We start from the raw sequence: 16,475 nt of genomic DNA on the forward strand, positions 1-16,475 counted from the left end.
CCCAGGTCTCTCTCTTGAATGTCAGTCTCATATATTCAACTGCCTGACATCTCCTTTTGAATACCTGGTAAGTAAGTCATACTTAACACATCCCAAACTGAACTCTTAAACCCGCTTGTCACCCTTGGGGAGGTGTCGGAGGTATGTGGGGGAGGGTCACTGCTTAATCCCTGGCTACAGCCATGGTTCCTGTGTACCTCTTGTAGTTACCCACACTGGCTTCTCTGAAGCAGTAGCTCTGGGCTTCCATAACTTCAACCAAGGTCTTCCAGAGGGTCACCTCCCTGGTTGCACTGTATAACTGGACACAGTCCTGCCTTGAACACTCAGTTTCTTACAAAGGCCCTGGTTGTATAAGTATTTTATCTGGCTTAATCTTAATTACAGCCTGTCTCCCCATTCCTCTCTGGACTCTGACACAAGTGCTGGTTGGCTGGGCTGGAAAGCAATCTTGAGTAACACCATCTTGTGCTGAAGTCATTTACCACTCATCACACCCCCTTCTCCTGATTCTCAGTGATTATATTTATTTTCTCTGGGTTATATTTCTGCATCTTTCCTTCTTCACTTACTGTAAGTTCCTTCTGTCTTCAGACCTCTACCTAGACAGTTAAGTGGTAACTTGTTTCCTGATAGCTTAGGGGCATTATTAGTGCAGAGGATTTGGCCAGTAATCTGTCTTGCCATTGTTCTTTTTCATTAATTCACTTACTCAACAACATTTATTTGGTATCCACTATGTGTCAAACTTTAAAGTGGGGAATGCAGCTTGCCCTCATTGTCTTCATGGGTCTCTCTAGGGTCCTATGTAATAGACTCTTCCTACATCTACCCCACCAGTCTTCCAGATAAGAACTGTGCTTGGGCTGCCTCATCTTTGCAACTTACATAACTTGTAGAATGTGGTATTTATACTTGATGATTGTATCTACTCAATGATCTCTTTGAACTTTAAACTTCTTCAGCATCAGCATGTTGTGATTTTACAATTCATTTGATTTATGTTAAGTGTAATCATTGGTATGTAGCTTACATTCCTTGTTTTGTAACTTAATGTACCTGAATAAGACTGTAGACTCCTATGGTCTAGGCATTATATTGTAACTGCATTCAAGTAAATATAGTTTTGACAGCTAAGAATAATTGAAGAGAAAACAGGTTTTATTTTTAAGGGCATGAAATTGGGTCTAATTTATAACTTAAAGCAAAAAGCTTTAAAATTCTCTTTTGCCATCCATCTCTGATTCCTTTCCACCTAACTGCAGCAACGTGAAATAAAGACCTCTTCGTTTGTTTACTCCCCAAGTCAGGTACCACATCTAGGCCTCACGTATCTTCCATCTCTCCCCTCTCTTGTCTACATCACCAGTTTACTATGACAGTCAACCTATGTTCTCTGGCTTATTTACTTTCTTTTCACTTTATCCATTAATGGATTCTCTACCACAATGGTTCTTAAACTTTAGAGTACATCAGCATCATCTGGAAGGCTTGTTAAAACATGGATTGCTGGGCCTCACCTCCAGGGTTCTGGTGTAGGTCTAGGGTGGGGTCCAAGAATTTGCATTTCTTACAAGTTTCCAGGTGCTGCTGCTACTGCTGCAGGTCTCTACATCTAAGCATCTGTGAGTGCAAACAAGAATCTTTCCTTGTTATACATTATATGTTAACAATATTGCCTAATTCCTTATATGCTAATATAAAGCTTAAGAACTTTATGAATCATCTTCCTTTAACCATATTTAAAATTCTCCAGTTAGGGAAGAGTGTAGGCTTTGAATAGGCTTTGCTATAAGGTGAGAAGAGTACAAGAACTAATTTTTATTGCTTCTTGCAGAACACACACAGTAGAGTGTATTTTTTAGGAGAGTTAGCTCGGGGTTTAGTCTTGGCTCTGCCAGAATTTCTGGAAGACCCTGGTAAGTCTTGTGCCTCCACTTCTTACCTTTGAAATGAAGATAGAAGAATACTTACCTCAGAGTCGTTGTGAGTCTCAAATGATTTAATATATTGGAAGCCCTTAGAACAATGTCTGATGTGTTGTACATACTCTTATGCTGCTATCAGGAATTTGTTGACTTTTTTCTATATGTTCTCATTACAATCGTAAATCAGTCCTAATAGGTAGACACCCTTATTATTCTCATTGTGGGGACTAGGAAACAGAAGTCCAGAAAAGTTGAGTAACTCATCAAGTTCCCCCAGCTAGTCACAATTTCTGATCTCTGTATTTCACCATTTTTCCAAAGGAATCTTTTTCTCATTTAAGAAAAATGGTACAGGGAAGCTAATTTCAAAAGCATATTTAAATGTGTGATTGAATCATTGTTTACTTGATCAGTATGGTTGGTCAATTTTATAATCTAATATTACTATGTCTACTTTAAAAGGTAATAAAGACAAATAATAGTGGGAATGATATGTAGAATAGTGTGTGTATAACATATGTGAGTGTCCAATATTTGCACAGTACTTATCACATAAAAGGTGTTTAATAAATATATGCTGAATATTAGGTTGAGTGTGATTTAGAATTAAAATTACCTAAAATTAAAGATTCATGATATCCACTGTTAGTGAGATTATGGAGAAACGGACATTGGTATGCTATTTTGAGATTTTTGGAAATCAATTTGGCAATAGACATCAAGTTTTAAATGTGTATTTTCTTTGGCCCAGAAAGTCTATTTTCTCAGTGACTATCCTAAGAAGTACTTCTATGCCCATGAAAATGTATGTACCATGGTGTTCAAATTTAACACTGCTTGTAATTGTGAAAAATTAGAAACCTAAACGGGGGAATTATTTAATAAACTATGAGTTACCCATTTTATTATACATTATACAACAGTTAAAAAGAGTGAAGGAGAGCAATACATATTAAAATGAAAGGTCTCCAAGATGTGCTAAGTAAAAAAACGATAACAGAACAACATGTGTAGAATTATCCATTTTGTTTAGAGAACTCAAAACTGTGTCTGTAAGAAATATATAGGAAAATGTGTAGGAAAATGTCTGCAAGTTTACACCCCAAACAGTTTTTAACAGTTGCCTCTAGAAAGTGAAGTGGGCTAGAAAAACAGGGCCAAGAGGAACTTCTACTTTGTATACTTTATATTGTATATTGTATTGTATACTTTATATTGTAAATTGGTTGGGGTTCCACAGTTAGTAGGTATTTATGTGGTACGTGTGAAATTTAAAAAGAAGAAAAAAAGCAGTTTGTTCAACAAATATCCTAAAAGTCCTTTAACAAGGATAATAGATGCAAAAATTTATAAAAAACATTCAGAAGTCTTAAAACATGTATTCCAGTAATTAGCAGTTATTTAAAAGAAATTTCCAAAGTTATTGTTCTTAGTAAAAATTTTATTACTTGTAATGCCGTTGATTCCCAGAATATTTCCTCTGAGTAGCAAAAGAGATGAATTAGCATTTGAGTGGGAAATCACATGGTATTAAAATTCAAGTAGTGTTAGAGTACCTAACCAGAAGAGTTTGCCTTAGGGCTATTACATTTCATGCTTGATTTATAACAGATGAAGATGCCAACAGTAAAAAAACAAACAAATAAATAAAGGCACTATTACTAAATGGAAAAAGCAATAAAACAATTTTTTTTTTCTTCAAATGGACGGTTATATCAATGTTGAGTGAAAGACAGGATTAGGTGTGGAAGGAAGAAGAGAAAATTATTCTCAAAGCTTTTCTCAGTCTCAGTTTGAGGAATGTAGGATGGGTTGAAGTCTGACCAGTTATTAGTAACAGTTACTTAAAATATATGCCTTTTGTATAAGACTTTGATTTGGTGAGTTTTAAAACACTTTATAACCATTTAATTCCAGTAATTTCAGTAAGAGCCCAGAATGACACAGGTATCTTTTTTAAGAAAGCATATTTCAGGTAAACAAATGCAGGCATGAGCCACTGTGATGGATCTTAGGTCTAGTAGAAAACTGAGAGGACAGAGATATGGGTGCAGTAGAAGGGAGTGTGCGCCTTCAACACCAGCTGCCTCTGCTGGGAGGAAAGCACCTGCTTTTCTTTTGATCACCTCCCATGATACCGGGATAGAGCAGTGCAACCTCTAACACCTAAGAAAGAGAAGGCATCAAGGGAAAGAAAAGGAAAGAGAGGAAAATAAAAAAGAAGAAGGTCTAGTTAAGGACAAATTATGGATGTTAGGGGGTATATAGCCAGGCAGGAGTGGAAGTTAACATCAAGGACAATTTCATGCAGCACTTTCTCATTTGATTATGTATTTTGTAGGTGCAACTGAAATGTGCATATTTAAATCCACTGTTATGATACTTTAATATCAAATCAGATTTTCCTTTAGTCAGTAGTGAAGCTAGTGTGAAGTGACTGCAGCAATTACTATAGCTACAGACCAGAAAATTCACAAAAGTCTTTAATTTATAGAGAAAGCAGAGTGAAGCCAGAGGGATTTGGGATGGTTGGGATGAGAAGGGATGGGTAAGGAGAATTTCCCTATAGGAAATACCCACTATGTTCAAAGGTAACTCATCTTCTGCTTATCTATGGGTTCCATGTAATGTCTCAGATTGTGATTAAAATTTATATAATTTTGCTCTACTTTATGACTGAAGAAGACTTTTAAAATTTGTGGGTAAATTGGATTTTTAAAAGACATACATTTCTGTGCTGTAATTTGAGAGATTATTTTTTCTTTTTTCTTTTCTTCTCATCAGTTTACTATGCTATCTGTCTTACTCCAGGCTTGTTCATTTGTAAGTACTCAAGACACAACTGGATGAGAGCTTAAGTAAAAAGGAGAAATTTTCATAGGGAAGTATTTTCAAGATACCAAACACAGGAAGTTTTGCTGGCCTTATAAGGAAGAGGAACCAGGACCTGAAAAGCTAGGGGGACTATCTCTCTCTCCCTTCCCCTCCCCTTCCCTCCCCTCCCCTCCCCTCTTGTCTTCTCTTCTGTGTCACTCTTTCCTCCCACAGCAAACCAGCTTTCTGTGCAACTCCTTGCACACAAATAGAGATGGCATCCTTACAATGGCAGCCTTAGCTTCAGGACACAGGTAATTTCATTTCAAGTGAACACACGAGTCTGAGCAGCTGTTTTTGAATACTGATTCCCAAGTCCCCAGGAGAGACATCCTGACTGGCTCAGCTTGAGTCATGTGTCCACTAATGGTCTAATCAAGGGAACTGAGGGGTGGTGGCGGCAGGGTCACAAACTGTAACATTGATGCTAGAGGCTGGCACATGCTGGGTGAGGAAGGCAGTTCTCAGAGAAAGGGTGCCGAATCTGTAGTCTAAGTTAGGATACAGAAATTAATACTCTGTAAACTAATAATTATGCCAGGGAATATCTGTTTTTAAGAATGAATCTTGATATGAATCCTTTTACAAAAAAATATTTTTGGTTGAACTAGTAGCTACACCTTTAACTGTTTTAAGTTAAAATTTTTAAGTAGAGCATGGTTTTAATTGACATTTTATATATTTTGCCAAATAATTATCTTCACCTGAAGCAGGTAATTAATATCTGCCATACCAAAGAGAAAACTTTTCATGCACCAAAGTTACACTTACTTGGTTATCACCAAGGAAGGAAGGATCTGCTTACCAGGAACATCTTTTTCTTTGGGACTGTAAGGGGGGATGAGAGGATAGATATGCTGAGGGATGAGAAGATAAAACAGAGATATGCTGAAGTGCAGAAGAGGTTTGGAATATTTATTCATAATAACCAACCAATCTTTGAACTGAATGGTGCTAAAATCTGAATGATTCAAAGTAAAAACCATTGCTTGCTTGTCTGTCTACCTGACTCATACCCCAACCTTTGCCTTTTGGCTTATATAACTAGACCCGGAATAAATGAGCCTCTTGCCTTAGGTGCTTCCTTTCTGCCTTCAGAAAAGTACATCTGGGAAGGAAACAAACTGACTCCCCTCTCTACCCCCTAGCCCATTGCTTGAGCCTGTTGTCTTCCCAAAGACTTTTCCTGTATCTTTTTTGCCCTCACATTTATGCTCCTCTTAAGAATGGTTTAGTTGTGTGTTTTATTAAAAATCCAAATTCAGATCTTTGCATTTTTCTGCATTACAATTCAACCCTTATCATTCCAGCTTACATAGTTCTGTGTAATGTAATATTTGGCAAATATGTGGCAAATGTTTCAGGATTACTAATAAAATCTAATATATTTCTTGCATCTCTCAGCTTGAGAGATCTGTAAACTGGCAAAAGGTATTTATAATTGTGCTAAGGGTTTTAAATACTTTATTCATCAAATCTTTGGGACAACTCTGCAAGGTAGATATTATTATCCCATTGTACTGATGAGAAAGCAGAGGCTTGGAAAATCTAAATGACTTCCATGGTGAAGCTGTGATACAAACCTAGGTCAGACTCTCAAACTTCAGTTCTTAAACCCTTGGCCATGTATCTTCAACCTTGGCTTTGTTTGCATCAAAACCACTTAAGAACTTTAAAAAGCCATAGAAGCCAAGACCTCATCTCACACTTACTGAGTCACAATCTTTTTGCAAGGGTGAACTTGGGAAGTGCCAGTACAGAAACACTGCTGACATGTTCTACTAAAGTGGAAGGCCAGTTGCCAGCTAGCTGCTAATATTTACCTTTGGATATCATCATACACCAGTTTTAAATCTAAATGTATTATTATCCAGTTCACATTTCTTGTTTCTCATCTTGTCCAAAAGAATGTCATGAAAGACTTCGTCATACTTCTTGGAACTGTCTTTTATCATTGTCGAAGAACAGGGGAAGCTTTCTGAAATTTTTGTCCTGAGGAGTAAATATCTAGCCATGTCACTACCAGGGATCACATAAAGAGCTCACAAGTTCTCCAACACACAGAATGAAAAGAGCTCAACAGTCCAGGGTAGCATTGACTTAAATCATATCTTAGTAAGAAAGGCTTTCACTAGCTGAATACACTAAGCAAATCACTTAATCTCTCTGTGTGGGTAGATAAGAGCTTCTCAGTTTTATAAGCCTATGAATAATACACTTCCCTTGTTCACTGTTTTCCATACCCAAATCACTAATATATAAAAAAAGAATTCCCCTACAAGAACCCTTCAATATTCACTAGTTCCAAATGGCTTTTCCTTGCTACCAGACAGTGGATAGTAAAAGACACCATGCTTAGTTGAATAAACACAGTGGCAAAATATAGAAACATTGCTTACTCTGGTATGTTTTGTCTGTAAGACAGTAAGTAGCCAGAGGAATGCAATTTCCTGTAAATCCTTCCCTCTTAAGAGAAAACAAGAGTTCTCTTTCATTATTTACTTTAAAGGACTCAGCATGAATTCAAGTCATTTCCGATCCTGCTATCATTTGCTTAAAGACCTTTTGCAATGGGTCTTGCATAAGAAATGCAGGAGTTGCTCTGGAGAGGTTTATTAAAGAAACCATTAAATACAGGATAGACCCGAATGGCAACATTATTTATGTATGGGGAATGGGTGAGGTGGGGGTGGGGGTAAAAAAATGCATCATTTCATTCAGGTTTACAGAATTCGTGAATAATACCAGGCTTCTTCTTTGGCCTCACCTCTTACCACTGCCCCCTCCTTTACTGTCCTCCAGCCACAGTGACCTCTTTCCTGGTCCTTGAACTTGCCAAGCACATTCCCTTCTCAGGGTCTCTGCCCTTGCTGGTCCGTCTGCCTGAAACTTCCCAGATAGTCACAGGGTTGGCTCATTCTCATCCTTTAGGTTTTGCTCAGATGTCACCTACTCTACGAGGTGTTTCCTGGCAACCCTAGGTGACATAGCACACACACCCCCTCACTTTCTATTCCTTTACTCTGTATAATTTTTTTTAGTGGCAATTATACACACAGCATGTTATGCATTTAAAAGGAATATAAGCTCTAGAAGGGCACAGTGAATGTGGGTGGTGGTCATTTAGCATTCCTGGAGGCCTACAGCCAGGCACCTAGTAGGTGCTCTGTAAGTATTTGTTGAATGAATGAATGAGGCTCACTGGGATGGTGGAAGTTGTTTCTTCTCTTTCGCCAGATCTCTTTGCCAACCCGCAGGCAGCTGGCGCCTCATCCCACCCTCACCCCTTTCCTTTAGTCATGCACTGGCACGAAACAGCGCGTGTTGGGTGTTGCCGAGGCCCAAGACGCCTCTTCTCCGTGGCCCAGCGACCTGGGATGGGGAAGCACAGGGTTGGCAGCACCCGGAATGTGGAAGCGAAAGCAGAAAGAGCACCCCAGTGCGCGGGAGGGGAGTCTCCGTGCGGAGGTAGCACGGCCTCACCCGGGGCCGGTTGTGCGCAGCGGTAGACTTCCCGCCCCGGTTGACTCATCTCCAATCGCCTCCACCACCGGCAGCAGCTACACGCACGCCCATCTGGAGACGGTCTGGCCCGGTGCCAGCATCGAGCCCCTGCCGGGCTCCAGTGCTCAGCTAGCCCTAGCCAACACAACTTCCTCGTCGGCTCACGTCCAAGGGCCGGCCGGGGAACCTCCGCGTGTGTCACCGCCGGGCGCGGCCCTGCCCAGCTAGTTCCGTGGCGCGCGCCGGGGGCAGGGCGGTGGGCAGCGCACGCGCAGTTCGAGGGGCGCGCAGCCCGGAGCCCACCTCCGCCCCAGCCCGGCTGAGAGGCGGCCTCAGTGCTCAGCGGATGGGCTTCCCGACTGGAGGCCACCCTGGAGGCTGAGTGGGACGCAAACAGGGCGTCAGAGCCAGTGTCGCCTGCGGCGCCGAGAAGACGGTGTGGCCGGGGAGTGGGTGGAGACAACGGCTGTGACGGGCTTCCCGGCTGCCCGGAGTGGGAGTGGTGTGGGCTGCAGGAAGGAGAGAGGAAGAGTCGCGGAGGGGGACAGCAGCCGCCGCCACTAACGGCCTCCCTCGGTGCTGACAGGCCCGGCTGGCGCCCCGCTACCTCGAGCGTCTGCGCCGCTGCCTACTCGCCCCCTCAGGTTGCCGGGCCCAGCCTTGCAGCGCGCGTCGGAGCGTAGGGAAGCGAGGGCGCGGAAGGCCGCCACCGAGTGGGAAGGGACCCCTTCCTCGCCGCCTCCCGGGATGTGAGTGGCAGCTGAGCCCGCACGGGGGTCCCCGGAGGGCCCGCCGGAGGCGCGGAGTAGGAGCAGCCCCTGCCGCCTTGGGAGCGCGCCTGCACGTCGTCGGACCCGTGCAGCCGGTGGGTGCTGTTAACTGCCTGGCCTCTGGATGGGAAGAGCAGTTGTCTCTCCACCCCCCTTCCACCTCCTTCTGATCCCCGCCTTCCCCCTGCTTGTGTCAGTTAACTTCTCAGCCAGATAATCTTCCTCAGTGAGACGAAACCTAGAAAGGAGCATTTTGCTGTCATTTTCATCCTTGAATGCCTGCTATTTTTTAACCCCGTACTTACCTCTGTTTTTTCTGAAGACGTCTAAGCCTAGAAAGGAGTATCTATTTCCCCTGGGTTTCTGCGGTGGTAACTGTTGTTTCTTTTTTTCTAGGTTTCAGAAACAGGCAGCAGAAACAAGATGTGAACTGTTTCTTTTCTGCAGAAAAAAGAGGCCTTCCTCCCCTTCCCGCGACGGTGCGTACGCGATCCTGGCTGCTTTTATCGCTGCTGTAAAGGCTAGGGTATCACGAGCCGAGTGTGTGTCTAAGAAGGTTGGAAGTGTGTGTAGACAGCCAAGGCTCACTGTTGCTTACTTCTCCGAAAATGGCAGTGCTAACTATTGGTTTGGGAGGGTAATTTGGGGGTCTTCGTTATTGCTCATGGATCCTCTAAAAAACATACATTGTATTGTTTGTTTCTCTGCTGATTTTACAAGTAACGGGTTTGGAGAGAAAAATACTCTCCTCAAGTAGCCAGGGGTTTTTGATCTTTCAAAGAGGAATATTTTCAAATAATAAGTGATACGTGTTGAGGGAAGACGTTGGTTATTCTTGCTGGGTTATCTGCTGTCACAATTCATGCTACCAGGATGGTTTTATCTGCTTAAGCTTGCTGTGTGGTTGAATTCACCCAAGTTGCTTTCCAGTGGTTATTAATCTGTCAGGAGAAACTCCTTTTCTCTGAATGAAAGGATAGAGTGGCTGAGTATGTCATAGACAGAGAAGAATGTGGAGGATACTAGAAGTGGAAATAAGAGAGATGACCATTATTTTTGGTTTCATAATGGGTTTATACAAGTGGGTTGCTGGCTACTGCAATATTCTGATACAACGCCCAGCAGGTTTGAAGATGAATAACCAACCTCTGGCTCTTCCCACTCCCTTTACACCTCGAGTGTGAGAACTTGGTGTGTAACATGTCTGTGAACTGCATGTGGCCAGCACTTGCTTAATAGTACGTATTTTTACCTTTGCAAGAAAGCTGCAGTACTTGTTGGCTAGATAAGCATAATAAACACCTGTTTTGCTCTGAGTGTCTTGTGTTTGGAGTTTATAGCGTGTTTTAAGGACTGATAAAAGAACTGTTTATGTTTATAGTTTTTCCCTAGTGATTTGAGACAGGTGTCTCAGAAATGGGAAGGGAACATGATATCATTTTTCTGTTTTACCTGACTTGCTGAAAAGTGGGATGCTTTTGAAACAGAATAGTAAAGAGCTCTGGGGTTTGAACTCCTGCCACTTAACTAGTTGTACAATTTTAAATCTCTTTAAGCCTCAGTTTTTTAATAAGACGGTTGTGAGGACTGGATAAGATTATGCATGCAAATAGTGCATTGCTTGACTCTTATTATAAAAGGCTTGGCTACTATCATGGCTGGGCAGGCAGAGGAGAGCCGGAGGACAGAATGACTCTGCATAAGGTGATCTGCCTGTCACTAGTGTTTCTTCTTCTTTGGTTTAAGGAGAAGAAGGACTTTTAGGTTTTGGGCTGGTTAAGGGGTCATATAACCTTTGTATGGAAAGGTTCAATCCTTATCCCTCCTTATTAACCCCTCTATCCCCCTAGCAATTATTGTGCTGCCCTCTTGTGGTTTACTGGGCTAAGAACTTTGTTTTCCTCCTTTGCAGTAAATTTTTTGTCTTTTTAGGTCCCTTCCCTTAGCACCCAGTTTCCCAAATTGTGTGCTGAGGTGCACCAGAGCACCAGTGAACTCACACTTGAACACTTGAACTATAGTTCACAGTTTCAATATTAGATCATGACATTCCATTCAACAATGTCATATCTTTGCGAAGCTGTATTTTCAGAATTTGCTTCTATAAAAAGCAGGTACTAAATGAAAATCAATGTGGAACAGGAAATGAGGGTGTGATAGTATCCAGTCTGGTTTCAAGGGTAAAGAATTGTACAGTGCCCAACAGGCACTAAGTTTTAAGGGCATCAATACTTATACCCATTAGGTATTTCTTTTGGTCTAGGGATGCCATAAAAAAATTACTGAGACTCTAAGCATGCCCTGGATGTAGAAAGTCTGGGAACTTCTGCCTTTGTGTTATTTAGCTTTTCTCTTAAAATTATTGATACAAAACTGGTAGCAGCCGATCATGGGCTTAATATATTTCCTATCTTATTTAATATCTTTATAACACCTTCCCAGTTCTTTCATCCAAAAACTAATAATTCCATTGCTTATTGCCATTCCAGTCACTTCCTGATTTTTTTCAGCACTTGCCTTAACACTAGTATTTCTGATCTCTTCAGTCACCTCATTGAATGCTCCACATGAAAATCATCATTGTATACCCCTTTCTAATTTCCCTCTCTCCTGGTCATGTAGGCTTTAAATTAGGCATCATCTTCAAACTACTGCCTTCATTTACCCATTATATTAACCCATTCACCATGCCTGGACATATTTCTTTTGCTTCTGCCCCTTCACCATGTGAATTCCTGGTCTTGTTTCTTTGGCTTTGACTGTCTTAAGTCATATCAGCCTCTCAGAATCCAGCATGTCCTCCTTCTATTTATCTGCAAAAGAGGTGTCACTCTGTATTCTTTATTGTGGCATTCTCTTGCCCCACATCTTCAGTGGCTTCCCATTTTCCACCAATTAAATTTAACTTCCTTTTCCTGGCTTTCATAATATGCTGTTATCAATCCTGCCCTATTTATTCAACCTTTTGTCTAAGAACCCTCAACAGGCATTCTCTGCTGTCATCTTGTAAGCTGGTTTTCACTTTCCACACTTTCTAATAACAAGCTGGGCTTTTACATCTTTTAACTTTTACTCATGCTCTCCATTCTTCTGTCAAGTCCAACAAGCACCACATCTATACCCTAATTGACTTCCCAGTAGGTGTGGAACAACTGAGCAATGTCTCAGCCTTCTTGTATGAAAAATGGAGATAATTGTAGTATTTTCTCCAGAGGGTTGTAGTGAGAATTAAATGAGTTAGTACACAAAATACCCTCAAGATCAGTGCCTGGCTCACCAAGCATTTCTTAAGTGTTAGCTTTTATTAATATAATTGTTTATCACTACCACTATTACTGCTAGTACTATTATTACACTCCTAGTTAAAGCTACACCTCTTTTGTGAAAATGTTTCTCACTAAATATTACTTTTTTTTCCCTCTCTAAATTTCTCTTTTAGTCTTAGAACACCTCCGTATAGGTTAATTCTATGCAATGCGTTGGTTTTTTGATGATTATTTCCCTAGCGTTTAACCTTATCTTTTCAGGTTGATTTTGTACACTTTGAGGAACCGCACCTTAGATTTAAGAAGCGTACATACAGTGTTGAGCACTTGGGCAGTGTTCAATAAGTACAAGTTGATTGCTTGTGGATTAAGAAGGAACTTTAGTCAATCACCAAACAAATATTTATTAAAACCTACAATGTACAAGGTACTTTGCTGTGTTCAAACGAGAAATAGAGAAATAAAAAATTGGTCCCTTTGCCTAAGAATTTATGATATAATTGGGAAGATAAAACAGATAATAAAAGTTAAAGATATTTGAGACCATGTAGAGTTGAGATGACCAGAGGAGGCTCCAGAGAGGAAGTAGAATCATAACTAGGGAGGATTTGATTTTGCGTAAGAGGAAGGAACTTGTATAGGAGGTAAGTAGAGCCAAAATATGCATAACATGTCCAAGGAACAGAGTGTAGTACACTTGGCTGAAATGAAGGTTTGTGTGGGAGAGTAGTAAGAAACCAGGTTAAAAATGTAGATTGGAATTAGATTATAGATGACTTTAAGCACTAGGTGAGAAGAATGTGCTTTAAGAGTTAAAAGTTTTTGAATTTGGAAATGACTTGCTAAATGAAGTATTTTTAGGAAAAGCAAACCAGTACCAGTGCTAGGTATAGTATGAATTGGAAAGGGAAGTGATAGGGAGAGCTGTGAAAATAATTTAGGCCTGAGGTAATGAGGACTTGGATTTGGGGATGTCACACAGGATTTCATTATGAACTGGGTAAGAAGGGAGGGGAGAAGGGACTAGGGAAGAGCAATCAAAAATGACTTTGAAGTTTTGATCCTCAGTGACAGAGAAAATCAGAGTGTTGGAACTCCAAGACATCTGAGAACATCTAGGCTAATCCAACAATTATGTGTCCTAAGTTGCTCAACTAGTTAGTGGCAGAGAAAGATCTAGAATTTAATTGGTGGCAGTGCTGACAGAAATCGGAGTGGTAGTAGTGAGTCACTGGTTTGAGGGGATACAGCTGAGCTTGTGTGTGTGTGTGTGTGTGTATCTATATCTAAATGTGTATATATATATTTTTTTATTTGGCTTTATTGAATTTGAGGTGACAGTGGGATAGGCAGGTGAAAATATATAGCCAGACAGTGGGATACACTACCTATGACTCGAGCTTGGTAGAGAGAAGTTAAGGCTGGAACTGTGGTGCACAGAAAGAAGCAGTGGTCCTGAGATTGAGCCTTGAGAATTACACATACATAACTAGAGAGTGGGTGAAAGAAGAGGAATTGGCAGCAGAGGCAAAGGAGCAGTTAGTATGAGAGAGGCAAGTGGGTGGGTAGATTAAAAATGTGGGAATGAACATTGTTGATCATTGTTCATCAGTGCCAAGAATTTAGAAGAATCAGAACTGAGAAAAGTTTAAAAAAATACGTACTAGGGTTTTTCCTAATATGAAATATAAAAAAGTAGAAGAAAGCTTAGACAAGTCATCTATAGGTGCTGTTGTACTGGTAAAATCTGAATAAAATGATAAAGGTTTAGTTTCTAAAAGTAAAGAGAAATTCTTGGTAGATAACTTACAAAACTGAGGGAAGTGTGATTAAGAGTGTTGAGGGCAAATGGAAGCATTGTTTTTTCTTTAAGAATTGTTTATTCATTATTATTCTTGTTAATAGACTTTAATTTTTAGAGCAGTTTTAAGTTTACAGAAAAATTGCTCGAAAAGTACGGAGGGTTTCCATCTATCCCTGTCTCCCTGCAGTTTCCCATATTATTAGCATCTTGTATTAATATGGTACATTTGTACAATTGATGAACCAATATTGATACATTATTAACTAAAGTCCATACTTTGCATAGTGTTCACTCTTTGTATTGTACAGTTCTGTGGGTTTTGTCAAATGCATGATGTCATTTATCCACCATTATAGAATCATACAGAATAGTTTCACTGCCTCTATCATTTTGTCTTTTGGAATCATCCAGTATAATAGCCTTTCAGGCTGGTGTCTTTCACTTAGCAATACACATTTAAGGTTCCTCCATGTTTTTTGTAGCTTGAAGGCTCATTTCTTTTTATCACTGGATAATAATCCATTGTATGGATGTACCTCAGTTTGTTTATTCATTCACCTATGGATGTACACCTTAGTTGCTTCCAGTTATTAGTAATTATAAATAAAGCTGCTATAAACATCTGTGTGCTGGTTTTTTGTGGAAATAAGTGTTCATCTCATTTAGGTAAATATCTAGGGGTATAATTGCTGGATTGTCTGACAAATATATGTTTAGCTTTGTAAGAAATTGCCAGACTGTCTTCCAATGTGACTGTACCATTTTGCATCCCCACCAACAATGAATAGAGTTCCTGTTGCTCCACATCCTTGTCAGCATTTGCTGTTGTTAGTTCAGATTTTAGCCATTCTAATAGGTGTGTAGTGTTAGCTTGTTTTAATTTGCAGTTCTTTATGATAATGAGTATTTCATATGCTTATTTGCCATCTGTATATCTTCTTTGGTGAGATGTCTGTTCATTTTTGTCCATTTCATATTTGGATTGTTTGTTTTCTTATTGTTGAGTTTTAAGAGTTCTTTATATATTTTGGATATAAGTCCTTTATCAGATATGTGTTTTGCAAATTTTTTCTCTCAATCTGTGACTTGTCTTTCATTCTCTTAACTGTTTTTTGTAGAACTGACATTTTAAATTTTAATGAAATCCAACTTATCAGTGTTTTCTTTCATGAATTTTGTTTTTGGGTTGTATCTAAAAAGTCATCGCCAAACCCAGAATATTCTCCTGTAATATCTTTTGCAAATTGTATAGTTTTGCATTTTACATTTAGATATATGATCCATATTAAGTTAATTTTGGATGTAAGGTCTTTGTGTCTAGATTCTTTTTTTTTTTTTTTTGCATGTGGATGTCCAGTTGTCCCAACGCCATTTGTTGAAAAGGCTATCCTTTTTCCATTGAAATGTCTTTGGTCCTTTGTCGGAGATCATTTGATTATTTGTGTGTGTCTGTTTCTGGGCTCTCTGTTCTGTTTCACTGATCAGGTTCTCTCTTCTTTTGCCAATACCACACTGTCTTCATCACTGTAGCTCTATAGTACATTGTCTGTTTTTGAAACCTGTACAATGTAGCTACCAGGGGTGAACTAGGTTGGAATAGTTCATGGACTATTTGTTTGTCTTTCCTGCATGCTTATTTTGATCTTCCCAAGGGCATTCTTCTGCCTGACATTTTTGGTGTCAGTCATTAGAAATAGGATATTCATTTTAGTTTAATAAATTTTGATTATGAAATGTAATCAGATACAACCTGAAGCAATAATCAGATAAAAATATTACCACTTATGTGATACATAAAAGACATTGTGATGTGAAGAAGGACACTGTCATGGATATCAGGGATCTGTGACTGATCACTCTTACCATGTTTGTGATTTTGGGCAAGCCTTGTAATCATCAGGCCTTATTTTTTCCTCATTTTTCCTCATTATATTTCCACCCTCTTTTTCTTGCATTCTCAACTTTCCTCTGTACTAGGTCATTTCTGTCAGTATGTATTCTGGTTGCTGTTGCTGTTTAGAAAAATACCCTAGATCTTAGTGATGTCAAACAAGTCTTTTATTAGGCTCACAGGTATTATGGGTCAGAAATTCAGACATGACATACCAGGGATGACTTGTTTCTGCTCCACTTGGGGCCTCAGTTGGGAGGACTTGCTGGCTAGAAGTGACTTGAAGGCTGGGAGCTGGAATCATCGGGGGATATCTTCACTCACATGACTGGTAGTTGATGCTGGGCATTGACTGGGATCTCACTTGGGGCTGTTATCTGGAGCATGTAGCCTGCGCTTTCTGACAACATGGGGCTTAGGGTAGTCAGACTTCTTAAC

General features: G+C 40.1%; 1 protein-coding gene across 5 annotated transcripts in view; it reads left to right on the forward strand.

Annotated features, from left to right (window-relative positions):
- Nucleotides 1-8,364: 8,364 nt before the first annotated feature.
- Nucleotides 8,365-16,475, forward strand: part of JAK2 (Janus kinase 2) — a 209,385-nt gene continuing 201,274 nt past the window's right edge. For 3 of the 5 annotated variants that reach the window (XM_037797959.1, XM_037797960.1, XM_037797958.1), the window contains exons 1-2: nt 8,369-9,171; nt 9,473-9,555. The gene's annotated coding sequence lies outside the window, so the exon portion shown is untranslated. Of the gene's footprint in view, nt 9,172-9,472; nt 9,556-16,475 lie in introns of all 5 variants that reach the window. The other 2 variants (XM_037797956.1, XM_037797957.1) reach the window with 2 other exon arrangements.

This window comes from Choloepus didactylus, chromosome 10, assembly GCF_015220235.1.
Source record: "Choloepus didactylus isolate mChoDid1 chromosome 10, mChoDid1.pri, whole genome shotgun sequence".
Taxonomy (NCBI): Eukaryota; Metazoa; Chordata; class Mammalia; order Pilosa; family Megalonychidae; genus Choloepus; species Choloepus didactylus.